This window comes from Eptesicus fuscus, chromosome 6 (genome assembly GCF_027574615.1).
Source record: "Eptesicus fuscus isolate TK198812 chromosome 6, DD_ASM_mEF_20220401, whole genome shotgun sequence".
Taxonomy (NCBI): Eukaryota; Metazoa; Chordata; class Mammalia; order Chiroptera; family Vespertilionidae; genus Eptesicus; species Eptesicus fuscus.
Window position 1 is genome coordinate 22,343,459 of NC_072478.1, and position 6,000 is coordinate 22,349,458.

Here is a 6,000-nt window from a genome sequence, read left to right on the forward strand (position 1 = left end):
CTGTCTCACGGACATAAGTATGTCTTAGTCATGATCTGCATGTGTTCTCACTGGACTGGAGCTTTCCCTTGTAGACAGGCTACTGTGAATTAATTTTCCTCAGAAATAGAATAGACTTTTTTTTCTTTCTTTTCAAAATTGATTTTAGAGAGGAAGGGAGAAAGAGATAGAAACATCAATAATGAGAGAGAATCATTGATTGGCTGCCTCCTGCACTCCCCACACTGGGGATCTAGCCCACAACCTGGGCATGAGCCCTTGACCTGGAATCGAATCTGTGACCCTTCAATCCTCAGGCTGACGCTCTATCCACTGAGCCAAACCAGCTAGGGCTGGTATAGCCTTTTAAATGTCAAAGTTTACTAGAGACACAGATATACAAAAATTGAGCTAAAGTGAAAAATGCACATCAAAACTAAAATACAAACAAACTCAAATACACCCATCTCACACCTTGGGTTTTCTAGTACCTACACATATGGAACCAAAATTCAATTTGGTTCCACATTTTTCTTGCCTTACTCAGACCTTATCTCTCAATCAAGTTACATATTAAAAGTTCAAGTGCTAATGGAAACTAGAATTAAAGGGCTGCAATATTCAAGGAAGAAGGAATTCAATGAGAAAACCCCCCACAAATATTAGGATGAAAGCAGAGAATAGCTTCCTTAACTACAGTGCAGACAGAAAACCGACATTCAAAAAGGTAAACATATTCCTGAACTTAGGGTTTAGATCAGTGGCTCCCAACCTCTTTTTGGCCATGCCCCACCTAAGCATCTCTAAAATCCTGATGCCCCCCTGTGACATATAATTCTTATTATTCAAAACGTGAACTCCTTATTCACGTGGAGGAAGCCGAAAAGGCCATTAACTTGGTCTAAACAAGCTTCCAAAGAACATGGCATCCACGAAAGAGAAAAATAAAAGAATGAAAGGACAGTTGAAGTACTGAGGAAGAAATCACTAAGAAATTGTTAATAATAATATGAAGTGATATAAAAAATAGCAAATGAAGTTTCAAAACATATACCAGAGAACTGAAATGCATAAACTCTGTCACACTACATATTTATATACTGTATACGAGGTCCCTAGAACCATAAGAAATGCAAAAAAATCACTGTTAATAACTCATTCTCGAGTTATTCAAAATCAAATTGCCCCCTTAAAAATCAAATTGCCCCCTTAAAAATCAAATTGCCGCCGAAACCGGTTTGGCTCAGTGGATAGAGCATCGGCCTGCGGACTGAAAAGTCCCAGGTTCGATTCTGGTCAAGGGCATGTACATTGGTTGCGGGCACATCCCCAGTAGGGGGTGTGCAGGAGGCAGCTGATCGATGTTTCTCTCTCATCGATGTTTCTAACTCTCTATCCCTCTCTCTTCCTCTCTGTAAAACATCAATAAAATATATATATTTTTTAAAAAAATCAAATTGCCCCCCTGTGAGCGTGTGACCCACACTGGGAACCACTAGTGTAGACCCTCCCCGTTGAGACAGAATGCTTAGAGTGGTCAGTCCTGGGAAAGGGGGGGGCGGGGCACCTGAGCAGCTGCTGGAAAGAACTCGGGGAGCTCCACACACCCTCCCCTCTCCTGTGAGCATGGAAGTGCTCCCAACCCCAGGCTTCCACTCTCACGAGTGAGGAGACTCTCCGCCTGGCTTGGTTTAAGCTTCTGACCCAAATGAACTTTCATAAACCCATTGCCCACAACACAGAACATCTGATCTTTACAGACTTTCTCCACATGCAAAAATTACACCCGAGTGTGCCGTACACTGTCGATGCAAAACTCAAACATAAGATCTAAACATGTCTATACCTAAAAAAACCACAACCAACCTCAGAAAGGGCATCATCACCCTCTTTCCTTGTGCACCTGCACCCCCAGCGTTCCAGGGCTGTAGCTTCTCTCACTGTAAAGGCTCCTTCCACGGTGGGTGTGAGCAGGTAGGACACCTGCAGGGGGAGGCTCCCCAGGAAGGTCAGTGGGCCTTCAGGTACTTCCCTGCTAGTGACCCAACAGCGCTTTATCTTGGGTCACTGGCCACAGACTTCTGCTCCACACTGGAGTTGCTTAGAATCAGTATAAATAATCATTTAAAACCAGCATTTATGTGGAAAACAAGAAAACAGTAGGGCACTTTCACCAGTTCAAACAACAACAAAAAACACCCACACGTACATATTCTTTTCAGAAAATAGGATGTCAGTTAGTCATTATTTTCAGGAACAAAAAGAACTTGGTTCAGAAATAATTAACCGTCCTAGAACATTTCTGCCCTGCAAGTCCAAGACCTTGGATTTACAAAAGAAAAATGAAATGTAGAAATGTAAAAAATGAAATGTAGCCCTAACCGGTTTGGCTCAGTGCAGTGGTCGGCAAACTCATTAGTCAACAGAGCCAAATATCAACAGTACAACGATTGACATTTCTTTCGAGAGCCGAAAACCGACTTCTGCGCATGGGCCACGAAGTTTCGATCACAACGTACGTGCGCGCCCGCACGTGGTATTTTGTGGAAGAGCCACACTCAAGGGGCCAAAGAGCCACATGTGGCTCGCGAGCCGCAATTTGCCGACCACTGGCTCAGTGGCTAGAGCGTCAGCCTGCGGACTGAAAGGTCCCAGGTTCTATTCCGGTCAAGGGCATGTACCTTGGTTGCGGGCACTTCCCCAGTACGGGGTGTGCAGGAGGCAGCTGATTGATGCTTCTCTCTCATCTGATGTTTTTAACTCTCTATCCTTCTCCCTTCCTCTCTGTAAAAAAAAATCAATAAAATATAATATTTTTAAAAATGAAATGTAAAACTGGAGGGTTTTTTCCCCCTGAGACTCACCACTTTCTGGCGTGTTTGGAACTATTTTATACCGTCTTTCAGACTCTCATGGTTAAACATATTTTACCCCTTTGAAAAAAAGGAGATTTTAAATAAGTGGGAAAAAAATCAGACCTGAGGGAGGGGCTGTGCTGAGAGGAAAGGTCAGCCAGATTAGTTTCCAAACAGGAAGCTCCATCAAAGGACGTCCCATTGGCTGTCTCCTTAGAGGAAAGATGCTGGGGAGAGGAACTCGGATTTCACACAACATTGCAGGTGGCCGTCCTCAGCTTTCTTCTATGTAAAACAGCCACAACAAATGTAAATGTTGAGACCAAAAAGCCACCCATGACTGTGGAAATAAAAACACGTTAAAAATGAAAATACTGGGTCTGTTTGGAATGCACCATAAAGGACTAATTGTCGCTAACGATGCTGTGAATCAGAGAGGAAGCTGGTTTGGGAATTCGGGAAGGATTTAGACACTTAGAGCTTTATTGACAGTTTCAGGAAGAGGGACGCTGGGGGACAGGGTCGTTGACTTGAGACCCCGCTCCTCGAACATTTGGGAAATTCAGAAGATAGCAGGTGCCTCCGATGAGACAGAAGGGATGGGGGGACCCCAGAGACCACAGCTCCTCGCAGGCAGGAACCCCAGAGGCCGAATCACCTTTGCCCCTGATGAGCCTCCCGGTGGTCACCGCACAATTTGGGGGAAATGAAGCCTCCCGCAGGGACGGGACAGGACGCCCGGGGTCCGGTCCAGCCGCTACGGTTGCAGGGCCTGCGGTCGGAAGACTCCGGAGTTGACCGGGGGAAGGCGGGTCCAGTGCAGCCAGTTGGACCAGCCCCGCCTCCCCGTCTCCGCCCCTGCACACTCACCGTGTCTAGGTTTCCTGGGCCTCCCGAGTCCTTCCTATGACTGCCACGGCCCGTGCAGATCACGGCGTGACAGGAGCTGCCACAGAACCACCGGGGACTGTGAAGGGCAGGCGACAGGTACCCCCGGAGGAGGCAGAATAAGGCAGAGACCCCCACGCCTTCTCCGTGCGTTGCCACACCCACCTGCCCCAGCGGCGCCCCTGATTGGACAGTTTGCAAGGCTCCTGCTTGAGTGATAGCCGGTGGGAGGACGCTTTTTCTCAGCAAACCCAGCTGGAGCTGGTGGGCGGGAACCTGACCCAGCTGGCACATTTGACTTTATTTACTTTTTTTTTTTAAGTTTTTTTTAAATATATTTTATTGATTTTTTACAGAGAGGAAGAGAGAAGGATAGAGAGTTAGAAACATCGATGAGAGAGAAACATCGATCAGCTGCCTCCTGCACATCCCCTACTGGGGAATGTGCCCGCAACCAATGTATATGCCCTTGACCGGAATCGAACCTGGGACCTTTCAGTCCCCAGGCCGACGCTCTATCCACTGAGCCAAACCGGTTTCGGCTTATTTACTTTTTTAATATATATTTTTATTGATTTCAGAGAGGAAGGGAGAGAGAGAGAGAGAGAGAGAGAGAGAGAGAGAGAGAGAGAGAAAGCATCAATGATGAGAGAGAATCATTGACCAGCTGCCTCCTGCATGCCCCCTGCTGGGAATTGAGCCTGCAACCCAGGCATGTGCCCTTGACTGGAATGGAACCGGGGACTCTTCAGTCCGCAGGCTGACGCTCTATCCACTGAGCCAAGCCGACTTTAAACAGAAGTTTTCCCTGGCCTGGGGTTGCCCTTGCTTCCCCCGCACCCCTGCCCAGCTCTTTGTGAAGGCCAGGGCACCAGGGCACAGGGAATTCAGTTTCCAGATGCAGCGAGTAAGTACAGACAAGAGGGTGGCCCAAGCTAAAACTGATGGAAACCGAGGAAAAGAGTGAAGATAGGGAGAATACATATTGGAATCACTTCCACCAGGCTGCTAAATTATTAACATTATGAAGGTGGAGGCATGAGGAAATTATCTTTTTTCTTGTTTTAACTTGCCGGGGAACTTAAACTTTTGAACTTTCCAGACCTGTGTCAATACCCGGACATTAATCTGCCGGCAGATAACCTTCTGACTATCCCCTGAAGGGCTCCGATGTCACCAGACCTCCTGGCGCCCATCCTCCAGCCCACCTGGCTTCCATCATCCAGACCCCTGACATCTGCCTGATAAGCCTCCTGGACCAATCCTAGAGCTAAGAATGCAGCACAGATTTTTCTCCAACATGTGACTTGACTCTGCCAGCTCTTTCTTGTATGTCTTCTTTGGAACACGTTTGCCTTGCCTAGCTGTGTTTCCAGTTTGCAAACTATAGGATCCTTGAACAAGGACATAAAAATAGTACCTATCTCATAGGATTGTGTGAGGATTAAATGACTTAAAGTAGTGGCATTAGTGTTTTAAAAATTAATAAATATCTATCATCACACACATACACAAAAAAGCTCCTTGAATAAATCTTTATTAATTTCTAGCCAAAGCCTCCTTTACACTTAGTTGACAGAACAAGAGTCGTATGTCCTCAAGGGGTCAAGAGCTTGGCCTAGAGCTGCAAAGTCACTCCTGTGAGCCTTGAGTGACTCTTCATGTGACACAGACACTTAATGTGACCTCATCATCTGTAATAGAGTGTCTGGCTTCTTTTCAATCTTTGTTCCTTGACAGCCCTGAGCCTTCTACCCATCCCATCCCCATCTCCTCTCATTTTGTCCTTTTAGTAAGTATCCCAGCCCTGGCTGGTTTGGCTCAGTGGATAGAGCATTGGCCTGTGGACTGAAGGGTCCCAGGTTTGATTCCCATCAAGGGCACATGCCCAGGTTGTGGGCTCCATCCCCAGTAAGGGGCGTGTGGGAGGCAGCCAATCGGTGATTCTCTCTCATCATTGATGTTTTTATCTCTCCCTCTCCCTTCCTCTTTAGAATCAATATAAATACAATTTTTATAAAACACACAAACGAATCCCAGAGCACTGGTCTCTTGTGGGAAGTTGGAACCCTGAAGCCCTGGCCTGGGTGCAAGGACTCTTCTCAGCCTAACCACAGGGTGCGAGATGTGTTCGTTACATTCTCAGCCATACATTTTACACTAAAAGGAAATTTAACTTAGACTAGTTTTTGCTGTGTCCCTAGAGAACTTTGAAATGTAAACTGCTAAGATATTCTTATTTTTAATAATATAAGAAAAACAATAAATTAGTATGCAA